Source organism: Uranotaenia lowii, chromosome 2 (assembly GCF_029784155.1).
Source record: "Uranotaenia lowii strain MFRU-FL chromosome 2, ASM2978415v1, whole genome shotgun sequence".
In the NCBI taxonomy this organism is placed as follows: domain Eukaryota; kingdom Metazoa; phylum Arthropoda; class Insecta; order Diptera; family Culicidae; genus Uranotaenia; species Uranotaenia lowii.
Window position 1 is genome coordinate 209919656 of NC_073692.1, and position 12881 is coordinate 209932536.

Sequence of the window (12881 nt, forward strand, 5' to 3'; positions counted from 1 at the left end):
AACGCTTATGGTGCTTATGGTGCTCCAATCAAATTAGGAACAACAGGTTTTGGCACATAATAACCGTGATACCCTGAGAATTCGGTGATTCAATTTACCGACTTGTTATTTACCGAACGTTCACAGTGTGTTCGGTGATAATTACCAGTTGTTCGTAAATATCATCAGTTATTCAGTTTCTTTCACCGGTTGTTCGAAAAAATATCGAACATTCGGTAAAATACTAGCGAATGCTCTTTAATAAAAAGGGCTTATTAGTTATCATATTTCGGTTGCTTCGTAAATTATTGCTATATTGGGTAATACCTACTGAAAACCAGTAAATAATGTATATATCTAGATTGTTCAGTGAAACTTTTTTGTTGCATAGACATTGCCACTTTCCATAAATGCGTCCCATCTTCATAAAAAAAAAGTAACCGAACTGATTAATGTACCCCACATGTTGAAAATCCGGTGATAACTGCCGGTTTTGGAGATTTCAATTTGCTGCGGATATGAAGATGATATTGAGTTGAAAAAAATATTGAAAAGGCCTGATTCGATCCACTTCCACTTCGATCCACTAACTTTGATATATTGTTATTTTCAACTAGTGTTTTTTTTTTTTTATTAAACATATTAAACATTTTACTTTTCTGAACCATTCAAATCCTCGTATGTTCCATGGAGGGTTGAGAATTGATGTTTTTTCGTTCTCTCAGAGTGTTTCGTAGAACGTTTTCAAGCGTCTCTCTTGCGGCGCTCTTTGAAACGAATTGGTCATGGCGCAACAACACTACTGCCACCTTCATAGTTTCATACTTTACATGAATTAAAAAAACAATAACAAAAGGCAACAAAATTTTAATTTTTCCAAGGTCTAATTTCGACTAATTTTGGGACGCTGATCCCAAATTTTCATTAAGTTTTTTTTTTTCTATCAGCTTTTATTTCCAGGATATATTTTGAAAATAGGTTTAAAATTTCACTGAACAAATTTGTGCACCTTTTTGGCAAAGCTCTAGAACATTATAAATATTTTACAAATGAAGGGTTCAAAACAATGATCAATTTTCCGAAGACCGCAAGTAATTTGAACTTCTGTGGAAAAGGGTTATTAAAGTTTTTTTTTTAAATGCTGAAATTTGAAAGAAAATTTAAAACCATCAATCAAATCGTTTCGCAGTCTTCAACCAAGTTGTTGAATGAACGATGTCAGAAAAAGTTGTAAGTTTCTAAAAATTGTTGATTTCAATTTTTCAAAAGCGTTTTTTTTCTCTCTCAAACAACAATAATAAGGCAAGATCTGAATCCTTGATTGAGTTAAGGATAATAAATTGTTTTAAAATCAGCTTTTAGTTTTCATGTGGGTGTATTAGTTTATCAGTTATTAAAGGTAGATTTTACCCAAAACTGACCAAAATCTGACAATTATTTTATTTTTTTATTTACATAGTATACCGTCTCACGACATAACTTGACGAACATATTTCTTATAATTCACTCGGTCCATGGCAACCGTTCTCCAATTTCTCGGGCACCCCACGTTCGCCAGATCACGCTCCACTTGGTCTAACCACCTCGCTCGTTGCGCCCCCGCTCGTCTTGTTCCTACCAAAATCTGACAAATGATTTGAATTTGCTGCAATCTTCTTTGTAAACGACATAATTAATCAGCGTGTTCAGTCTACTTATATACTAAATCAGTTAAACTTTTATTGTCCGAGTCGCCAGTTGAGAACCAGAAATCTGTTTATTTTAACCTCTGCTCGAACTGATTATGGTAAAAATAGTCCAATCAATTGTCTAATGCAGAATTATAATAAAAACTACCAGAACATAGATTTTACTATGTCTAAACAGCATCTAAAAGGTGCTTTTTACGGCAACAGGCAGTTAAGAACCTAATGTTGTAGTATTTAAAGTAATATTAAGATTGTATTGCTAGTTTTAAGAATATATTTGTAGCCTACGATGTTTGGCGAAATAAATAAAATTCAGAACGGCAAAATCTTAGAAAATCAGTTATTGAAACCTCGGCACCAAAAGTGCTGTTCCCCTGTGTAATGCATACATTTCAAACCCTTTTGAAACATTAAAACGAATGACAATCCCCCTTATTTTGCGCCGCGCGTGAGGTGACGATAGTCGAGTCACCCGATTCCAGTAGTCGCTTTAGGTGAGAAACGTCTTTTAGAATTAACTTTTTGAGTTATTATCCTAATCTAGTAGTCACCGTGAGTGAAAAATCGTATGCTCTGTCACATCGGTTTCGGGAATAAGGTGACAAGACTCACACGACTCCGACTCGACTCGACTATCGTCACCTCACGCGCGGCGCAGAATAAGGGGGAATATCTGCAACCCTTTTATTCCACAACTAGTTTAAAATCGATATAATAAACGATTTTACACGCTCCCCAAAATCAATGCTGCCAATGCCGATTCTACTGTGCCTAGGCTTTATGCCTACTCGTATTCTAGTACTACCTCGGTATTGGGTATCTGAAAAAAAATTCGCATCAACAAAAAACTGTATCCTCATGCTTGTTTAACCTTCCGAAGCTGTTCAGGTCAATATGACCTTAAACACACATTCAAAACATCTTAAGCATCGTTCAAATATATTGAAGAACTGAAATTTTTGAGATTGACCAAGTATGTTCAAATTAACGGAGAAATCGCCGAAATTCCTGAAATCAATGAAACACTTAAATACAGCAAAGCCGTCAAAAGTAACAAAAATCTTGCCAGAAGTAATAAATGAAATTTCAAATTGATAAAAAGTTTAAAAACTTTGAAAATTCGAAGAAATAAATCTTTTATTTTTGTATTTTGGAAAGATGTCAAAATGTTCCAAATTACATTAATTTTTCAATCTTCTTTTCAAAGTTTATCTGGTAGGACTTATACCATTTATAAGGGGTCATTGATTGAAAAGTACAGTTTTTACACCACTTTTTTACATCTTTTGTGGTCGTTATCTTAAAAAAATTTCGAAAAAACATATTTTTGTGCGCAACGTATAGTTTCTAACTTCAACTTTCTTGTACACAAAGCGAATTTAGTTTTGAGCTTTTCGTAGCTGATCTAGAGCCGTTTTCCGAAGCATGTGTTTTTTGGATTGTATTCTTAGACTTTGAATAACGGTACACTGAAGTGTTGCAGCTGAATATTGTCGGAAAAACATTTTGAGTTACATTACGAATCGTAATGTACGAATCGGTTGAGAAACAAGAGAGATATGCCGGTTTTAGTCACGAGTGTCGAATTGACACTCCAGCAAGTCCAATGGAAAAATATTCCTGGGACGGATGAGGGTAGAGAACTTATCAATCAATGGAACCAAATAAGCTATGAGTGGATTTTTGGGTACGAAAAAATGGGTATGATTATTTATAGACCCTACCTCCTTCGAGCGGTGGAGGATGGGTAGGGAAAAGGGATGGGACTCCTAAATATTTTTTTCTTCAAATAAACCGAGAACTTACCCGCCATAAGGGACCTTATTTTATGAGAGAGGTTGATTACCTACGAATATTTGGCATAACTAGAAAACTGTTTAAACAAGACTCTATACGTTGCATATGTCAAAATAACTTAACATGTATTATGGTATTTCGTGTGCCCTTTCCACTTTGGAAAAATCTCTCACGGAAAATAAAAAAAAAGGTAAAATTTTCCTTTTTGCGATGTTATTTTTTCCACCTAGCTTTCTCGGTAAATTTTACCTTTTTTTTCATTCACCTAGCAAAAGGTAAATTTAACGTTTGTTTTTAATCAGAATGGGGGTAGGCTTAATACCTACCTACCTAAGGGTCCAGCGCCGATTGACCGGCGCATAGGGCTGAGATAAAAGATCTCCACTGCTGGCGATCCGGAGCCAGCGTCTTCACTTGCTGCCAGCCAAGGTTCTCGTCAACTGTGCGGATTTCAGCGGCTAGACTTCGCCGCCACGAGCTTTTGGGCCTGCCTCTTCTTCGATGCCCATCTGGATTCCAGTCAAGCGCCTCTCTGCAAATCTCGTTTTCATCTCTTCGCAGCGTGTGCCCAATCCATCTCCACTTACGTTCTCGAATCTCGATTTCTAGCGCCTTTTGATGACACCGGCGATGAAGTTCAACGTTTGAGATCCAGTTGCCAGGTCACCAAGCGCGGATGATGTTCCGCAGGCAGCGATTCACAAAAACTTGCAGTTTTCGCGTCGTCACCGCATATGTGCACCAAGTTTCACACCCGTACAGCAATACGGATTTGACGTTTGAGTTGAAGATTCGGATCTTAGTTCGTAGAGAGATCTGGCGTGACCGCCAGATGTTTCGGAGACTCGCAAACGCAAATCGGGCTTTTCTGATCCGGGTTTCGATGTCCTTCTTGGTACCACCATCAGGCGTAATCTGGCTACCAAGATACTGGAAGCACTCCACTGTCTCAACCTGTTGTCCAGCTACCACGAAATTGGAACGATTTCCTGTATTGATTTCCATCGACTTGGTCTTTCCGACATTGATTTTGAGACCTGCTGCCTTGGAGCTTTCGGTGAGGTCATCGAGTTTGCTCTGCATGTCTTGTTGTGTTTGGGCGAGCAAAACAATATCGTCTGCCAGGTCAAGGTCGTTCAGTTGCTCCATGGTTGAAGGATTCCACGGCAATCCTCGGTTTGGTCTACAGTCAATCGATCCAGTCAAGATCTCATCCATTACGATGAGAAAAAGTAGCGGTGATAAAATACATCCTTGTCTCACTCCAGCAGTTACCGGGATTGGTTCGGACAAGACACCGTCGTGCAAGACCTTGCACGAAAATGCCTCGTACTGTGCTTCGATGAGATGGACTAGTTTCTCTGGGACCCCTCTTCGTCTAAGAGCAGCCCAGATGTTTTCGTGGTTCAGTCGGTCAAATGCTTTTTCGAAATCAACGAACACCAGCAGAAGAGAGTCCTGGAATTCGTTGATTTGTTCCAGTATTATTCGCAGCGTTGTGATGTGGTCCACACATGATCGTCCGGATCGGAATCCAGCTTGTTGCCGTCGGAGTGTAGCGTCGATTTTCTCCTGGATCCTGTTCAGGATCACTTTGCAGAGTACTTTGAGGGTTGTACAGATCAAAGTTATGCCACGCCAGTTACCGCACACTGTTAGGTCTCCTTTCTTTGGGACCTTTACGAGGATACCCTGCATCCAGTCGGCCGGGAATGTTGCAGTATCCCAAATGTCAGCGAAAAGACGGTGCAACATTTGTGCTGACAAGGCAGGGTCGGCTTTGAGCATTTCAGCAGGAATGCAATCGATTCCAGGCTTAATAGCGGCACGTTATCCAAACATACGGGAAAATTGTGCCTAACCGTTTTCTCATTCTCTGATATAATAGCTGTGAATGCTAGCTGGTTTGGTTGGTTTCTTCAATAAAAATAAAACAAAAAGAAAATTCGTTCAAAAGTTGATGTTTATAAATATCATATTTAAATATATTTAAAATAAATACGGACTATTACCTAATAATTAATGTTGGAATACATCACCGCCCAAGTAACAATTAATCTTCATAAAAAGCTAAAGCGCATTCTATAACATCACCTGGACTCTAATAAAGCCAAAATCAGGCTATTTGGCCCTACCCTAGAAACGTCATCAAGACATATAATTGTTGGTCATCAATGTTGGTCACCAAAGCTTTTAAAAAGCTATTATTAAACATGTTAGAAATTTTTGTTTTTTTCAGTTCTGTCAGTTCTCGGAGTTTTTTTTTTTATTTTATCCAGCAACCATAATGGTTGATGAATGATGATTGCATTATTCAGATATGATCTGGTAAAATTAATAGCTAAAAAAAACCAATGTTTTAACCATATATTGAGCGACTTTTCACTTGACTGCCAGTCAAGATTTTAGGTAAAATGTATATGAAAAAGTATCTTAAAATAAATGCGCCTCGTCAAATCTGATGGTCAATCATGATGGAATTGATGGAAAAAGGCCTGAAAAAATATTTTCCAATGCTTGCATTGTGAATCCATCAACATGGCGTCATTTTGTGCCCTTCGATTTTGCAACCAACATGGCGTGAGTCAATTCATAGTTTTATTATGGTTTAATGATGACCCCAAAAAAAGCTACGATTTGACGTTTCTCTCGCAAGCCACCCAATCACACGCTAAGGTTGAGTTCCTCATTTCTGAGTTGTTAATCATTAGTACAGTAAATGAGGACAGACTTTTTTAATGAAAAGGGATTGGTTTTGAATGACCCGTGGAATAAATCATGAGTTGAAGTCAAATTTCGTTGTCTGACGCCATCTTGAAATCCAAGATGGCGGCTTCCGCTGTACTTTAAAATGGTGTAAATGACTTGAAATCGCATGAAACTCCAACAAAATGGGTATCGGGTGAAAGGGCTAAACGAGTAGAAGTTGAATTTCGCTATCAGACGCCATCTTGGCGGCATTCGCTCAACTTTTAATGCTTAATGCTGACAAAAAGTCGCATTAAACCACCACTATACGGGTATTGGGTGAAAGGGGTAAACTAGAAGTCGATTTTTTTCTTTCCGACGCCATCTTGAAATCCAAGATGGCAGCTTCCACTGAATTTAAAATACTGTTAATCAATAAAAATTGCTTGAACACAACTTTTTTTCACGTAATACTACATTAAAACTACTATTTTAAGACAATTTAGATCATTTTAAATCACTTTTATTATTTTTTCATTATGTTTCTAATGCATTTAGCACTTTTCTTGTTTTGTTTATAGTTTTTGTTTTTTGCCATTTATGTAATTCAATTATTCCTATCATGCTATTATGTTTAAATTGTATTGGCCTTATTCTAACGAAAACTATAAGGCTATGTTGTTTCTATCATTTAGCCTTAGCACCCAATACAATATATTTGGGAGTTTCATGCTATTTTCATTCATTTACAGTATTTTTAAGTTCAGCTGAAGCCACCATCCTGGATTTCAAGATAGCGCAGAATGCAAAAATAAACTTTTTATAACCTATCCCAATTCACAAACACCCATATTTTGGAGGTTTCATGCGATATTCAATGATTTAGAGCATTTTTAAAGTTTATAGAAAGCTGCCATCTTGGATTTCAAGATGGTGTAAGATAGCAATATTCGACTTCTACTCGTTAAGCCCTTCCACCCACTACCACCTGGGTTTCATGTCATTTTAAGTCATTCACTACATTTTAAAGTTTAGCGGAAGCCGCCATCTTGGATTTCAAGATGGCATCAGATCGCGAAATTCAACTTCTACCCCTATAATATAGGTTTTATGCGATTTTCAGTCATTTACAGTATTTTCAAGTTGAGTGGTAGCCGCCATCTTGGATTTAAGATGGCGACGGACAACGAAATTTGACTTCTACTTGTTTATTACTTTCAACTAATAACTAACGAGCCTATAGTAAACAAAGAGACGAAATGTCACGATTGGAATTTTTGATTTTCTGTCAGTGTCATTCCAATCGAGCAAAACCAAGCAGTCTTAAAGGTAGCCCTACAGCAGGGTTGCAAGCTCATTATTTCAAAAGGGATCAGATTGCGCTTCTTTGTTTACTATAGTTTCTTTACTAATAACCATATTGTGAAGGTTTCACGATATTTTCAGTAATTTACAGATTTGAAAATAAAAGCGGAAGCCGCCATCTTGAATTAATGATGGCGTCAAGCAACAATTTTTTTCCTACTATTTGGGCCCTTTCACTCAATACTCATATTGTAAAGATATTCATATCACTTTCGGTGATTTCAAGTTTTCAAAGATGTATTTTTTTAATTTTAACTCAAAACCAACACGCATAACTTACCAAAAATGTGTAAAAATGGGAGTTCCAATTCAAATATGTGCTATTGTTGAGATTCGTCTCATCGAAGTAATCGATGAGATGAATAACAACACACGCATATTGGTGTTATTATTATAAACAAATTATTGTAACTATAGTTCCCTATGAATCTCTAGGGAACTGATTAGTATAAATAGAAGTTAAAGTTGAAAATAAAGTTATTCCAGTTTTAACCTTCAAACAGTTAGTTTGTTCTCTCCTTTCCACTCCGAAAGTGCTCCCTGTTCAACAGGTTATAGGCCCAGCACTAGTGGAAAGGAGGAGTGGAATCAACAGTGGAATCGGTATCCAGCCAGCAAGAAGCCAATGGGAGGACGAGCCAGCGCCGAGAATCCAAAGGAACGTCGTCGAGCCAGAACCGTGTGAGGTTGTCGGGCCAGGAGCCTGGTAGGTCGTCGGACCGGGAAGCCAGCTGGAGGTCGGCAAGCCAGAAGACTCGGGAGGGAGGTCGTCGGGCAGGTGCTTTGGAGGGTCGTTGGTTCGGAGCCATTGAGAGCGGACCAGAATTACTGGTGGTTCGTCGTGCCGGGAGCCATGGAAGGTTGGCGGGCCGGTGCCGTGAAAGGTCGTCAAGTTATAGGCCAGATGGTGGTCGTCGCACCAGGAACCTCTGGTGGACTTACGAGCCGGGAACTACGGAAGGTCGTCAAGCCGGTGCCATGGAAGGGTGTCGGATCGGAAAACAAAGTGATGGTCGTTGGGCTGGTGCCACTAGGAGGCGTCAGGCCTCAGGAGGAGTGTCGAGGAGTGGAATCGGCAGCGGCAGGAGGGCGACCTGGGAATTCATTTGGAGGTGATATGCCTGGAATCCGATGGAAGGTGTTCGACCTGGGAATCCTTTCGGTGGCGTCGAAAAGGAAAACCAAGGGAATCCATGTGGTGGCTTCGAGCAGAGAATCCATGTGGAGGCGTCGAACCTGGAACCGGTCGGAGGTGTCGAGCCAGGGATCAAATTGGAAGGTGGTTTAGCCTGGTATCGAATTGGAAGACAGTCGAACCGGAATTCTGTCCGGAGGTGTCGATACTGAAATCCGATGGAAGGTTATCGAGCCGGGAATCCTAAGAGGGTTGCGAGCCGCTGGGAAGGCGAAAAGCCTTGAGGCTACGAACTGCAAGGAGCGTCAAGCCGACGGGAGGTTGTCGTCGAGCGAACCGAAGGCAGGTTTTCGTCGAGTGAGCCAGGGAATGGTCGTCGGGCGAAACCGGTGGAAGGTTGTCAAGCGAAACCTCGTCGTACTGAAGGCGATAGGGTTCGGTGTGTGTCGAGGAGGAGTAGCCACTTCAGGAGGAGCCACCGATTAGCTTGCAGTTGGATAACTGAGAACAGCGTGTGTTGAGGAGGAGTGTTGAGATTCGTCTCATCGAAGTAATCGATGAGATGAATAACAACACACGCATATTGGTGTTATTATTATAAACAAATTATTGTAACTATAGTTCCCTATGAATCTCTAGGGAACTGATTAGTATAAATAGAAGTTAAAGTTGAAAATAAAGTTATTCCAGTTTTAACCTTCAAACAGTTAGTTTGTTCTCTCCTTTCCACTCCGAAAGTGCTCCCTGCTGATGGCTCTCAACAGCTATGTATTCTGAGCGTGTCCTGTTTTGACATCTTGATCGAGAACTGTCACTAAGTTTTATGGCGGTTTAATAATCATGCACTGAGTGCTATTATAGAACATGCAAAAGAAAGCTTGGAGCAAACTTCTAGGTTTGTGTTTTATTATAGTTTAAAAAGAGCATTCATAACTCTTTCAAAATAACTAAAACAGCATGTTTAATAAAAGTTTTATTAGCGTTTTCAAAACCATCTGAAAACATATGGTCGAAAAAAAATTATACGCATTCTGCATGACCATAATAAAACCGCCATAAAACGAGCTGCACAAAAAAATGCCATAATTAAACCATAATAAAACTTCCTAATGCTAGTTGGCATAATCTGTGTTACTTGGGGTGTTTATAAAAAAAATATTGTTGAGCCATAAGTTCCGGAATGACGTGGAATACACGAAGCTCTGTCGGCCACTCTGTAACAAAAGCAAAGTATTATGACGAAAATCAACTAAAAAAACTAAAACAACTAAAGAAATCCAAGAAAACATTTACCGTTCTGTTCCGATTTTCACATATTGTGCACGAAGCAAAACTTGTTCCTAAATGACAAAACATAAACGGATTCGGCAAATAGTTAAAAATTTTCGAGGGTAATTGTACCGTTTTGTTTAGCTCAATCCAGGCCAACTTCACCTCGCTACGAGGTAAGTCTTACCTTTTTTTGATTCACCTTTTTACAGGTTTTTATTCAGCTCAATTCAGATGAACTTCACCTCACTACGAGGTAAGATTTACCTTTTTTAAATTTACCTTTTTTATCGGTGAATTGAATCTTTTTTTTAGCTCGATTCAGGTAAACTTTACCTCGCTGTGGAGTAGAAATTACCTTTTTGGCTTTCACGAGCATTCACCTTGCTGTCTTGGTAAATTTTATCATTTTATTAATTTCCGTGCTCTTTTCCAAAATGAAAAGGGCACACGAAATACCATAAAACATTTTTAGTTATTTTGACACATGCAACATAAGACTCTATTTGTTCTATCAGTGGTGGAGAATCCATACGAGTAAAAGATACATTTTGGTATAATAAAAGAACTCATTAAGCTATAAAAACTGAGCCTAATCATTTCAGATGTTGAATATCAAATTTAGAGATCTAGTTTCAGTATTTAATATGAAATCATCTTTGAATTGCAATTAGAAACTCCAGCTGCAACCCTCATTTTAACCCTCCAAAGCTGTTCGGGTCAATATGACCCGAAGCGCACATTTCAAACATCTTTGTCATCATTCCAATATACTGATGAACTGGTAATTTTGACAGACCAAGTATGTTCTATGAAAATAATGATCAAATTAGCGACAAAAAATTCAAATTTGAGTTTTGAAAATCGGTTCATTGGAAAAAGGAAATACAGCTAAGCAAAGCCAAAATAGGATGTCGTTTTTTAAAGTAAGATTTTTTTCTACCGGAAGATCTGTGATAGAGGTCAAAACTTTCATTGGACCCCAACATATCTATATATTGTCGGATAGATGGATTCTTGACGATTTTAAACATCGATGAAACACTTAAATACAGAAAAGCTGTCAGAAGTTATGAGCATTTCAAAAATAAAATTAATTTTTCGGACTTTTTACTTTCTGAACCAGTTTCTGATAACCTGGTAATACATATCGACTTTATTTTGAAATGTTCATTAAATAGAATAAATTACCTACACAATTAGGTAATATAATATCATCGAAATCGGTTAACATTTACAGCCAGGGTACGAAGTCAAACTACAACTCAATTTTCCCCGAAACGGATATTTAGTGAACGGCTTTGAAAGCTCAAGGTTATTGTTTCTGAATTAAGAAATTTCAATTAAAATGGTACCCACAAATAATTCAAAATGTTTGTAACTTTGACAGCTTTCATTAATTTTTGGAAGATGTAGCAAAGCACACCGGGTCAGATAGTTTAAAAATAAAAAAGTTTTCCTTGTCTTTCTGCATTCGGAATCAACTACCGATAACCTGGTAAAACATATCTAGGCACTCAATTTTGAAATATCAAAAAACAAGAATAAATTACCTACACAATGAATCTAACATCATCAAAATTAATTAAAATTTGCGGCTTTGGAGGATTATTTCAACGACAATTAGATAATTATCAACTATTCCTATAACAGAAACACGGAGATTACAACAATATCACTGGATTACTCTAAAGTACTGTTTTTAACGGTGTATAATTCGAAGTTTCTCCACGATTTTTCGGGCCAAAAATAAATTGCGTACTTTAAAGGGTGATACGGTCAAAAAAATCTGGTCAATATTTGACGTATTTCTTTCAATTTTGCATTTAAAAACCTGAATACCCCTCATTTTGAAGGTGTGTGTGCAGAATGTTGCTCCTATTTTGATTTTGGAATTCACTCTTCAGTTATCAAAATGCCGTCCAAGGAAGAAGAGCAGCGTATCAAACGTATTAAAATTTTGCTCGCGCATCGCGAAAATCCGAGCTACTCGCACGTAAAGCTGGCAAAATCGCTAAAAGTTGCCAAATCAACCGTTACAAATGTAATTAAAGTGTTTGGGAACGTTTGTCGACAGCCAGGAAGTCTGGATCGGGGGAAATCGAAAACCGGATGCCGCTTAGACGACAAAGAGAGTTTCCGGTAGTTTCAAGCGAAACCCTAACCTATCTCTCCGAGATGCCGCAAATAAGCTGGGTGTATCGTCTACAACCGTGCATCGAGCCAAAAAACGAGCCGGACTATCGACTTACAAGAAGGTAGTGACTCCAAATCGCGATGATAAACAAAATACAACGCCAAAGCGCGATCCCGGAGGCTGTACACGACGATGCTGACGAAGTTTGACTGCGTGGTAATGGACGACGAAACCTTCGTCAAAGCCGACTACAAGCAGCTTCCGGGACAGGAGTTTTATACGGCAAAAGGAAGGGGAAAGGTTGCAGATATTTTCAAGCACATGAAACTGTCAAAGTTCGCGAAGAAATATCTGGTTTGGCAAGCCATCTGTACCTGTGGCTTGAAAAGCAGCATTTTCATAGCTTCCGGGACTGTCAACCAAAGGAGTGAAAAGTGTTTGAAAAAACGTCTGCTGCCTTTGCCGTGGAGTGGTACGCCGCCAACAACGTGCAGGTGGTTCCCAAGGACAAGAACCCTCCCAACACGCCAGAGCTCCGCCCAATTGAGAAATACTGGGTTATTGTCAAGCGGAACCTAAAGAAGACCTAAAAAACTGCCAAAGACGAGCAGCAGTTCAAGGCATACTGGCTTTCTGCGGCGAAGAAGGTAAACAAGGTGGCTATACAAAATCTGATGGCAGGGGTTAAGCTTAAAAGCGCCCGCACAATAGCCCGTCGGTCGTCGCGTCGCGTCAGCGTCGCGTTGACATTTCATTTTGGGGATACCATTTTCCGTTTGAGCCACACAATGGTGCGTCGCGTCAATGAAGGCATAGTACTAAA